Source organism: Callionymus lyra, chromosome 14 (assembly GCF_982586985.1).
Source record: "Callionymus lyra chromosome 14, fCalLyr1.hap1.1, whole genome shotgun sequence".
Taxonomy (NCBI): domain Eukaryota; kingdom Metazoa; phylum Chordata; class Actinopteri; order Syngnathiformes; family Callionymidae; genus Callionymus; species Callionymus lyra.
The window spans coordinates 18,931,756-18,945,136 of NC_141831.1; positions in this window are offsets into that span (position 1 = coordinate 18,931,756).

The window sequence follows — 13,381 nt, forward strand, 5'->3', positions numbered from 1 at the left end:
ATCATATATTTTGAAGAATGCTGTTGAGATGTAAAATAGCCAGTAGCCAATTGAATAAGCTTCCCTTTTGGGGTTATATACTTGTAAATGTGATGCTAAAATAACCTCACCGCACGTCACTTTGTGGAATTGTTTGCCTTATTAATGGCGTTGGGACCTTTAGTAGTGTTGATACAACCCTATTGGATGAGTTTATAATCTACTTCATGGAAAGAACCAATCAGCTAAGTAAAGAGAAACAAGTGGCGATCATTACTTTGAGAAATTAGGATCAGTCAGTTCAGAAAATTGCAAAAACTTTTTAATAAGCCCAGAAGGCGAGTCCCGACTTTTGACCTGTACTGTATTGATTTCCTGACTACGCTTACTACGCGACACACTATCATAAACGCTGACGTATAAGATAATAATCCAGATCCATGTCCATCCCTCTGCGCCTTTGCCTTGATGGTCAAAGACAGAAATGAAAAAATATTCAATGTCATAATATCAAGAGAAACATCACAAGTATGTAAGTAAGTAAGTAAGTCATTTGTATTAATATAGCGCTTTTCCAGACCAGGGTCACAAAGCGCTTAAACAATCGAAACAATATTCTATTAAGTATATACTTTAAAGGTCAAGATAACACTGAGAACATCACAGGAGTTCCAGAAAATCAAGGAAAAGCATGCACAAATAAAAATGTATATTGAATTACAAATCTGATATAAATTTGTCACTAAAGGTATGTAAAGTCGACGGGATAGTCGAAAGCGACCAAAAAAAACAACTTATGAATATTTGAAAAACCCAATTACTTGGGCGGAAATCTGTTTCTTACCCAATGTATTAAAATTTACTCCCTCAACCAGTCAGGAACTCACTTTTATCTCACTCCTCAAAACCCACCTGTTTAAAAATGCTTACTCTTAATTGTCTTTTGTGTAGTGTAGTCTTGTCCTTTTGTTTGACTGATAGCGATGTTTTAAAAGTTTTAAATCTGCTGAGGCTTCTATTCATTATCTCATGTAATATAGCTTTAAGAAAAAGACTACTGAATCAACGACCTTTCTATTCTCACAACACCTGAGTTTCAAGCTCTGGATGTGTTTTGTTGTGGGCGACATTTTTTTAAACACAATGAAGCAAAGCGGAGCACCATTGAAATGCCACCTGGAGCAGGTGATTAATAATCCACTTGCAGCGAGTCAGTGTGGACGGGGACAACAAACATATTTTGGGACTGCGGGAAATTAGGACATTTTGCAGAAGAAGCGGTTCAAGCTGGACGTTTAATCATGTCACAATTTCATGTGCAGGCAAAATGGAAATCAGACGATTGAACTTGTTTGAGGCTGCTTTGGTAGGAAATAGAGTCAGTGAGACGAGATGTTGAGTCGATAAAAACGATCCCCTGAAACTAAGCCACTAATCACTGGGTTTCACCTAAATAAGAAGTGTCAAAACCAAATCATACAAGGGGCCATTTGACATTTTGGACAGAGGAAAATGTGTATAAACCACTATAACAGGAAGAAAATATATAGATTTTTCCATTTATCTAAGCATCTACACATTCCTTCAAGCTATTCTTTATTTGGAATATCCTCTCAAATTGTTGACTTTGTTAATATCTTGTCTTTTACTTTATCTTCAAACAGGCACATTTAGGTCACAAGAAAGGTCTTCTATGACTTTCAATTCATTTGGCAGCGACATCGCTTGACCTTTTCTATGATTTGAAAAAACTAAAACGACAAGCTTCGCTGATTCACTTGGATCTGTTGGACTCAACGCTGCCATGATTTGGGCTTCCTTTCCTCGAGTTTGGCGAGTCTACTTGTGGGATCAGGTATTAACGGATTATTGCTTTCGAAGAGGATGCCTGAGGACTGTCATTTAAAACCTCGAGCAACAACAGGATATAGATAAGAAAGATAAAATTGCAGTTTTCAGCCAAAACTCCAATTTCAGTAATGAGCGCTGTTGTGTTGCACCCCTGGGTCTAAAACGGGAGGGTTTTTTTTTTGCCAGAGGAGAATATTTCCCCGCCCTTAGCTTTTTTTGTTTAGGCTGGCAGATGTTTGCTTCCACAGCAGTCGCTGGTTCACATTTATCCTGCCCAACCCGAGAGCATCGGCTTCCAAATTTAGACACACTACATCTCTGTAATTGACTCTGTTTGAGTGTTACACAACCAGGTCAGCGCCAAGAGTGAATAAGGACGGGTAATTACAAAGTCATGCCTCGGCAATTTGAAAAAAGAAAGAATAGGAAAAGATGGGAACCATTAGTGAAGTGATACTTTCTTATACAGACAATGAAAAATACAAATATATGGTTTGAATCTCTAGAGAAGGAGGATCTTTCAACTTTGTTTTCTGTCGTTTTGATCAAAATCTGATTTTTATTGTGTTATTTGTGTTACTAATAACTTTTTTAATTTTTTATTGTGTGTGTAAATATTCTTATAATTTTCTCATTATTTTTGTCTAATTTTACTTTAAAAAATAAAGTGTGTTTTAAGTGCTATAACTGATAAAATTTGTCTATTCCTAAACCATATGAAATGTTTTCGAATGTTCCCGAGTCCCTCACCCAGGCTGCACCCCCGGCTCACCGGGTTCTATGAAGGATTCCATGAATTGGAAACAGATTAAAAAGCCGCACATGAATATGATAATCTTCTGAGACCAAATTAAGACGACACAAAAACATCTGTCGGCTCGTGTCGCACCATCACGGTGGACGGCAGGTGGGCTCAGAGGAAGCGACTCGGATCACAGCGAAGGCAAAAATGATGTTGGGAAGACACGCTGGCTTAGCCTTAAAAAAAGATGGACGGATACATCAGAACACAGGAAGACGTTCCATGCGAGTGTTATTGCGTATTGGATTGATTCTCTGCTTTTTCTTTTTATTAGAAATTCCTAAAGGACGACTTGGGATATATCTCTGAGAAACAATGATTATTTTTTATCATATTCTGGGTTGAATAATGGATTCACTATTATGTGGACCTGACCTGTCTGAATCTGAAGTAATACCGCAAATTAATTCAGAGTACAAATGGACATTTGCCTTTATAATTCATCTCGACGAAGGGACCATTAAAATGTAAATTACATTACAATGTTACGCCTTGCTTTTCAAGATAAGCTTTAATAATTAAATGGCAACAAACTGTTTCCTTTTTGAAAGTGAGAGAGCACGGGGTGTCAGCGGTGAAATGAAGGAGACAGAAATGTTTTTGAAGTTGGTCTTAAATGGAAAAAACAATATAACAAATAAATCCTTGCCATTGCTATGATGCCAACTATCTTTGTTTTTCAATAACAGGCAGCAACACACAAGTAAAGAGGTAAGTACTGACAGAAGAAAAGTAACAAGGACATGGAATCAAAGAAGAAGATAAGCCAAAATCCACAGTAAACAATACTTAAATTGAAGCCCAGGGGACTTATTTGTAGAAACAACATATCAAAGGAATGAGAGCAAAAAACAAAACAAGTATTACTTTGTGAAAAATCAACAAAAACTTTCACCTTGTTGTTTGATTCTCACGTCAATAAGCAACTCGGGTTCACAAATCTATATTGGACCTCCACGATATGCCGAGTGTCGGTGTGGGAGAAGTCTCTCGCTGTGATTGACACGCTGTATTAAGCGGCGTACACAAAAACAGTTAGCGGGTGGTTTTCGACTTATCAAGGGCATCTTAGATTGATGAATCGTAGAGCGACTTCCCACCACGAACGTCTGGCTGAACTCCGGGAGGCTTCACCGCAATCAACAACAACAGCGCGTCTGTCTGGAGGTTTTTAATGGACTTTATCATCCTTAATTTAAGAAAGTATTGATTGACAGAAGGAGCATTGCTGCACCTGATGCTTGTGGCGTTACTCTCAAGATAAATGATTTGTTAAAGAAAGTATGAAAAGAGAAATTCTGCAGACTTGCCAGGACTTAAAAACCCTTTATTTTGATGGTAAACTATTTATTTTCAAAGCACAACGTCCAGCTGCTCACGCTTGCATGTGCTGTAAGACATGTATCAAGTTCCTAAAAGAACATATTTTACCTAAACTTAAGACATTTACTGGAACTGAAGGAGTTTGACCAAACATAATAGCAGTATTAGCCTGTACTAAACCTTTTGTATGAAAAGTAAGAAAAAAAACAATCAGGAAAACACAAAAATGTTACAAACACTATAAGAAAAAAAGCTAATTTAGTTAAAATAAAGACAAAATAGGGATGAATCAAGTATCATTTATCACTACTTTATCAACTGATGGGAAAGTTCTGAGCTAAAGTATTTTCAAAAAATGTACTTAACTGTGCATGATAATATTCTTTCACTCTCAAGGAGTAAATACTAACACTGACCTTGAGCATAATAACTAATTCAATTTTTTAGTGGAAACTGTTATTGGCTTGTGAAACTGCGATGGAAAGCAAACTAACAGCTCTGTGCTTCAGAAAGGATGCAGACAGACATGTAAACTCTGTTCTACTCTCTCCCCTGCAAGTAAAAATGTGTGACTTTAAACCAGATCTGATTTCTATTCTTTGTTTAAGTAAAATAAGTACAAAAAACAATTTTTTTTTAGTAAAAAAAAAAAACAGGAAACGAAAATCCTGTGTCATTTTTGAAGAGGCACGTTTTATACCAAGCTATTTTTCTAGCTGCACATCAGACATATGTTGTGAGCAAAGAATAAAATATAATTTTTTTTAATATATCCATAATTTCAGCTCTTTTCTGCAATTGTAAGGCCCATAATCAGCCCGAACTTCTACTTCCCCTCACTCTGAAGAGTATTTTGTGTTTTGGTTTCCAATTTTTTTTTTTTTTTCATACCCAAGAAAGGCCAAGCATTTCATCTGGCGAACAATAATCATAAAAGTTTATTTTTATAGCACCCTCTTGTACACTATACACACTGCTCAACAATCACAAATGGACAATATAGTTTAATATCCATAAAGAAGGATTCTTAAAGTCAACTTTTAATGCCTTATAACCAATTAAAAAAATAGTCCTTTTACTGTGCTGCTTCTTCAATGATGTCCTGATATTTTCTCCTCTGCTCAGTCGCATGGAGAAGGCAATGATCCGTTCCAAGTGAAACAATGATCATAACTCTTAAGCAGAGACAAGGTCGAACATCACGGTGGAGCGACAGGTCTTCATGTGTTTGCATTCGCTCGCCATGACGTGAAAGACGGTTGAAATCTGCACACTTTCGTCTCCTCCTGCAGTCTCCAGGTTCACTCGGGTGGGGATGAGCGAGGGGGTGAACTTGGCCCCATTATTATTCCCATCTAATGACTAACGATGTGTGCACGGAGCGAGAGTCAACAAAACATCACCTTTTCAAAGGTCAAAGCAAAAATGAAGCGTTGATTGATAGAGATCGTTTCGCGCCGAGCCGGGCGGGAAGGTGGAGATGATGTTCTAGAACAAACGACGTCTTCCGCCGTAGAACCAATAATTCAAATGTCAGTCGTATCTTCAATCAGGATAATAAAAACAAAAAGGAAACGACGAAAACAGGTGCTTACCGTCAAAACAACCTACCAGGGTTACGGTAATTGAATCAAACGTGTGCAGATTTAGGATGGAAACAACAAGGTCAATGTCATTACCAGGTTTTTAAAACTGACTGAATTTTAGGTTATTCACGTGGGCAAAGCCAAAGACAACAACACCTTAAAATGATCATGATCTTCGAACCAAAATTCAAACTTTACTCATTTTATACTCACATTCATGTCGATTTAGGGTTTGGATTATTTTCACAGTAATCTAACTGCAGAAAACTGACCATAAACTGTTTCCTTCAACTGAGAAATATCTCTAAACTTTGTTGTCGGAAAATGATCTGGAGTTTGTAATCCATGCGTTTGTGCCTTCTCGCCTGGACTATTGCAACAGTTTATATTCATGTCTTAGGCAGCTGTCTCGCCTGTAGTTAATACAAAACTCTGCAGCGAGAATTCTGACCCGCTCAAGTAGAAGAACTCACATTTCTCCGATCCTTAAAACTCTTCACTGGCTTCCAGTTTCTTTCAGGATCAACTTTAAAATTCTGGTTCTTACTTTCAGATCTATTCATGGTCAGGCTCGTCCTTACATCAGTGATCTGATCCAGCCTTACACCCCAGCTTGGGCTCTGAGGTCTGTGGATCAGAATCTACTTATGGTTCCTGAACACACTACCGGGCCAGAGGAGAGAAATCCTTCCAGGCTGTTGCTCCTAATCTTTGGAACAATCTTCCTCTCTCTTTGCGCTTGATGGATCTACTGACTCCTTTAAGAAACATCTTAAGACGTTTTTATTTGTTCAGGCTTTTCCTTGATTTTCTGGAACTCCTGTAGTGTTATCAGTTTTATCTTGACCTTTAAAGTATAGACTTTATTGAATATTGTTTTAATTGTTTAAGCACTTTGTGACCCTGGTCTGGAAAAGCGCTATACAAATAAAAATTACTACTTACTTACTTACTATCTGTTCTGTTTTAGAGTTACACACAGAAGTTTCAGTCAGCTCCTGCCCTTTTCCTCATTAAAACCTATTGTAAGTGTCAATGTGCAAGCTATCTTAGCAGCGTCGGCTAATAACAATCTTAAAGATTGTTTAAATTTTTTTCCTGAACAGTTCGTCATGTCGAGTCGTCAATAAAAAATGGACGTTACAGACAAGCAGTATGGAGGTATTTGGATGTTTTTAAATGTGTCTTTTTGGACGAAGATGAAGACGAAGATGACTGAGCTCCAGTTCGCTACATTAAAATGAACAAACATACAGTGACTATGAAAATAATCCAAACCCTTAGTCGACATGAGGGTGAGTAGAAAATTTGAGGTGAGCTATCACATTAAGTTTACAGTAGCTGACACTTTTTACACAATTAAAACCTGTTTTGTTTCCAAGAACCTAGAAGAATAAAGTCCAGATCTTAAAGGCTAAGTGTGGCATGTTTTTGTCTAAACACATTTCTTGTCGCTGACAGCACAACAGTTTCTGAGAATCGTTCTGTAATTGGTGGTCGCTGGCCTACAGTTTCCCCGGCAGACCCGACCGTTTGCCTCCCGTTTGTCTCTCGCTTCCTTGCGCCGAGGAGATAAATCTCATAGTTAATAGAACCTTTTTAGCCGTTACTGTGGAGTCTTAGGATCGTTCCCCAGGAATTACTTACGGCCGCTGCAAAGCATGACCACGAAAGTAAGCATTGATTCATTCATCACTGAAATGATCCTTGAGAGTTTTCAGACGTATCGTTATGGACTCGGCGTAGCTCGGAGAGTTGTCATTGGTTTGGCTCTGAATGTCTTTGTGTCGCTGTTTCCCTGAGCGGACGCTTAACCCCCGATTGCTCCTGATGCCTCGGATGGCATCGCAGTCTCTGCCATCAGTGCGTGAATGGGTGATTTAGTCTAAAGCACTTTTATTGCCGGACCAGTCTTATATCGGTAATAACCGTTTACAAGCGTCTTAGTAGGATCGGATCCACGGATGAGAACACCATTTAAACTTGCTTAATTTAATCTTTCACATTACATTTCCTTTTATTCTCATTAGAGCAGTGTTGAAGCCATTATGTAGTGGTTAAAGGGACGGTCTACCCAAAATTAAAATGGAGGTATTTGAATGTTTTTAAGTGTCTCATTTTGGACAAAGATGAAGATGAATAAAACTCTTCTTTCTCTACAGTAAAATGAACATCCATTTTTGCCTATAATCATTTTTTCATTATAAAAACCTGTTCATACCTTCAAATGTAACGTATAAAGCCAAGTTTCTCTCTTATATATAAACAGTTTCTGAAGGTCGTCTCACAGGAAGAAGAGAAAATCTTGCAGCTTTCCACATATCCGTTGAAAACTCAAAGGGATTCATATCTATGTAACATGGAAATAGGGACAAAAAGATATTATTAAGAAGATAAAAAGACATTTTAAAAGTCCAAAATTTGGTTAATTGAATTGGATTTTTTTATTCATACAAAACCCAGGTAGAAGATTTACTTTTAATTGAATACTGAAAGGGCAACGAATGTAAAATATTCCTGACTCACTCATGTGTTTCAAATGTTGAAGTATTAATCTCCTAGATGCAGTAAGTCTCTCATCATGACCACGTTTTGAAGTTATTACTTTATAAAGTTCTCCCCTATCTGAAATCTGAAATCTCGCCAAACGAGAGGTTACGAGAGTCCATTATGACCGTAATAATGGCTTCACTCCTCCTCCAGCCTCACGCCCTGCTTTGCTTATACAACAAGTATCTTGGAGGTGGAGTTTGATAGACGCGCAATGACACACCTCGATCCTTGACCAATCAGGGAGCAATGGGTGTGGTTGTGGTTTAATCTGCAGAAAAAAAAAGTGTTTCCAGTGGGCGGGGCTTAATCACATTTTCTAAAGTAAATATTTCAGTTTTTTACAAACAAACACATACAGAGTACAGTAGAAGGTCTTGAAAACTATTTCCTGAAACGGTCCTGGAGCTGAAATGAAAACAGTGACAGCAGATGTATTGCTAGCTCTAGCCTAGCATTCCTAGCATAGCAATGTTAGTTTGATGAATCATGACAACATGTCAAGAACAAAACGCTGTAAAGAAACCAAAACTTTTAACCGCGACTAGATTGGACGCCAGGATCTGCTGCTAATAAGCGACAGCCGAGACCACCATCCGGTGTTGTTCATGTCAAACAGCCTGCAACAACGCAAGTGAAACAAGCAGATTATTGCAGAGACTCCGGGGGAGCGGGCCTGACTGCGAGCCAGCTTCTAAATCTTCCCAAATCCCTGGTGATCATCATCTGCTTGATGAAACCGCTAAATGCTTCCAGAAATGTAAAGGGGGGAACAAGAAGGACGAGCCAAACCCCCGGCAGTGACGCTAGCGAAGCCAATGAATCTCAATCTCTGCAAGAGGGGGGAGGTCATAAATCCCATCCCTTCCCTATTCAAAATAATAAATACTTTGACAAAGTGGATTTTTTTTTCAAGCTCAAGGTCAAGCAGTGGTGCAGACCTGAGCCAGGAAGCAACATCAAAACCTTTCTGCTAATGTAGACCAGCTGACTCACCTGAGGGAAGATACTGTTAAACAGGGAGGGACGATATGAAAAAAAACTTCTATGACAAAATGGATGATTTTATATCACGACAACGATGTACCTCAATATAGATGCAAAAAAAAGACAAACGTTTTTATCAATTTATTTAGGAACTGTGTTGTCATGGTTTCAATATTTCATAGTGGATACAAATATACCTTTCATTTATTATGATTAAAGACAAACACTCTACAAGTACAAGTACTTTTAACTTTATTAAAAACAACAACAATCAATCATTTTCCATTCAAACAATGGCAAGAACCCAAACCTAACCTTTGTTTCGGTTATAAAGTATGTCTGGGCTTCAATTTTATACGAAGTATAAAAAAAAATGTAAGTGCAGCAACAAAACAATGATTTGATAGTTTGATTCATCTCTTTATCTTTATTTCAATGAGAGTTTCCTTTCAAATATGTCCTTGGCTCTTGGCTGCAGACTCTCTTGCTTCTTTTCAGCGTCATCCGACTGATACTGTAAAGGAAAAAAAAAAAAAGTTTTATTTTCTGCCTTTAGTTTCCAAACTTCAGAGACACTTTTGTAGAAAAAGTTTCATTCAGTTATCATCATGGACTTCGCTCTTGTAACCTCTCGTTCGCCGAGATTTCCGATCGATCGATCTATCTATCTATCTATCTATCTATCTATCTATCTATCTATCTATCTATCTATCTATCTATCTATCTATCTATCTATCTATCTATCTATCTATCTATCTATCTATCTATCTATCTATCTATCTATCTATCTATCTATCTATCTATCTATCCATCTATCCATCTATCCATCTATCCATCTATCCATCTATCTATCTATCTATCTATCTATCTATCTATCTATCTATCTATCTATCTATCTATCTATCTATCTATCTATCTATCTATCTATCTATCTATCTATCTATCTATCTATCTATCTATCTATCTATCTATCTATCTATCTATCTATCTATCTATCTATCTATCTATCTATCTATCTATCTATCTATCTATCTATCTATCTATCTATCTATCTATCCATCCATCCATCCATCCATCCATCCATCTATCCATCCATCCATCCATCCATCCATCCATCGTCCGTCCGTCCGTACGTCCATCGATCCATCCATCCATCTATCTATCTATCTTTATTTTTCATATATTCATACCGGCCTTAGTGCTAAAACTTTGGCAACTAATCATTGGAACGTTGTGATGTAAATTGTGCTCCCTTTATTAAACAATCATCGATTTCCACATTATATTAAAGTTTGCAGATCAGCCACAAATGGACAACCCAATTATTTTAAGTTTCAAATGATGTAGATTGTAGTAGATACATTTTTCCACTTAATAATTGTAGTTTCTATTAAAGAAGTATAGCATTTAAAATGTTGTATTGTAAGAAAGTCAAAAGTGATACGTAATAAACAAAATTGTATTTTAAAACATACAATAAAAGTTGCTATTTCATGTCAATTCCATGTGTATTTCATTCTATGTTCTGACATTTGTGTGGTTTTTATTTAATTAGGCCGTGAACCATGAAGCTCCTATATCGCACCTCCATGAGTAGAGGTCACTGACACGAGACCTGGAGACAACACACACACACACAAATGCATTTCCTCGTATATGTCGACTCCCTCTGAGCTGCGCGTTGAAGCGTACAAGTTGTGTTGGCGAGCAGCTGTTTGTGTAGTCCTGACAGGCGTCCTCTCAGCAGGAGACACACTTATATCTGTGCGCTGACCTTTACCTGTGGAGGTGGAAACACTGTCAGTGGCTACTGTATCTCACAGTGATGTGGGTCACGACCCGGGGACTGCAGTGATCGACCGGTTTTAAATCAGCCAGTGTGAGTCTTTCAAGGTGTAATTGTCAGTGCGAGGAGGAGCCCAGGAGATGCTCGACTTAGTTATACCTGTTGATGATTTTAGCAGCTCTTTATGCTTGATAAGTTAATGTTGGAGCCAAGAAGGGATAGAGCGAACTTCTCTAACATGAGACGACCAGTGACATCATCTCAAGCATGTTCTCCAGTCGCCAAGGCTCTTGCAAGTTCACCTAGCGACCAAAGGAACCCAAGCAAACATCACAATTGAATGGAATGTAACTTTTTAATCACAGAGACTGTTTTTAAAAAAGAAAAGGAACACTTACATTGACTCTACAGTAGGTGGCAGCAGAAACAAAAGCAGAAAGAGTTAAACCACCTTTTGTTTTTTTCTTTGTTGCTTTATATATATAACCAATTTCCCGAAGGAGATCTCGAGAGGGATTAATAACGTCTGTACGTCCATCTATCTATCTATATTAAAATGTGCAAAATTATGTAATTTTTTTACATTTTCTTTTTTATGATATTCATAATTATTTGTTACATTGTCTATTCCAGGTGTGTATTGCTGTGTTATTTAAGGTTAGATTAAGGTTTCATTTTTGCGGTTCAAAATTGAAAGAAAGATATTTTATTCAAATGTATCAATCAATTCATCTTATGTCATCATAACATGCAGGTCTGCAGGTTTTGTTGGTCTTACTATGTAATGACTTGTATTTGTATTTCCCAAAAAGTATATACTAAATTTTAAATCTCGATAATTGTTGCAAAAAAAATCTGGAAACTGTGTTTTACTAAAGTGTATGATGTTGATCATTAACGATATTAAGATTATTTTAAGAGCTGTAGGTCACATGACCCGCATTGAGAGAAGCCATTGAACTGCAAGAGAAATTCTTCAAAATCATCTGGATCCAGATGGAACTCCATCAAAATGTAATCATCTGTTCATTTGGCCAAATATTTTTCTCGTGGTGCAATGACAGGAATCCCACAACCAGCAATGAATTCCTATGAATAGATTTCTTCTCTTCCTCCGCACTTGAAAATTCCTCAAATTTTCGTAAACGTAAATATACCGCGTCGAAATCCAGGAGTCGATGCAGAATGACAGTTATTTCTGCCTATTTTAAACTGACGATGAACTTGTGGCCAAAGTTACTTCCTTATCGGGAGAGACAATTTTGTCTCTCTGGCTCGCTTCGGTGCAGATGTTCTCTGTCACATTCTGAGCTCATTACATCATGTCGTCCAGAGCAGTGTTGGTGAGGTTGAAGACCTCTGAGCGAAAGACAGTGGTGGGAAGGTTTCAGGGGGTTCTCCAGGGAAACAGACATGGAATCCTTCCTTTTCAACTTCTTTACTGCAGCAGCAACTAGAACTGGACGGGAAGGAACAGAAGTACAGATCACTGAACCGAGAAGGAGAACGAGCGAAATAGTTTCCAAGAATATTTTAGAACATGTACCTGTGACGTCATTATTTCCTTCAAATACATGACGTCACTTTTATTTTCTAATAATTATACTTAAGTTATTTTTTTTAAGCCGTTTATGTTTTGCTGTTTACCAACATTTTTTAAACCTCCAGAAAAATCAAATCAATTTTTGTGTATTACATACCTGCTTTTAATGAAATCAAAATGATTTATGGGTAATACATTTATTTCTAGAAGCTAAAAAATATTTTTATACAGTACCATACAATACCATTGGCTTTTTTCATTTGTTACGAGTATATGATGTAAACACTAAAAATCTGTTTCTGAAATCTGTTTTACCTGCTCGACTCATAGCGTAGCGTTGTGATAATTTGTATTTATAGTTTATATTATGTCATGATATTTACATTTTTTCATCAAATACTTGTATTTTATTGATCTGAAATGACTGAATTTTACATACATTACTGTAAGTGGAAACAAAAAAGGCAATATCTGTTTGTTTTTTCTTGAAATTGTTCACCCTAGATCCTATTGTAGTTGGTTGCATGAAGATTGGTTGGAGTCTTGTTACAATTGTAAATCCTGAGCAGGGAGGTGTTTTTCTGCTGTCTTCTATCGAACCGTTTTTCGATCTCCTTTGTGTTCTTTTTGCCTTCTTGTGGATTTTTATTTATGTAAGACATTGACTCTGAACTGCTCTGTTTTCTGCGAAAAACAGGCTCCTCTGATTTACCTGTCATCTGAAAAATATCTCCAAGCGCACAGAAGCAACTTTATGGGCTTCTGAGATAGAAAACCTTGACTTTAGTGTCTGATTGTCTACTTATATTCAATAAGTGCAGAACTTAGAGTTAAGAGCTTGTTGTGTTGGGGAGTGAAGAGAAGGAGACGTTTATGTAACACAGCACAGACTTAATACACTCGTGAAGAATTAAAATCTAATTATTTTCCATCATGTTTTAATGAACTTATTGAAGTTTTAATCAAAGCCTAAA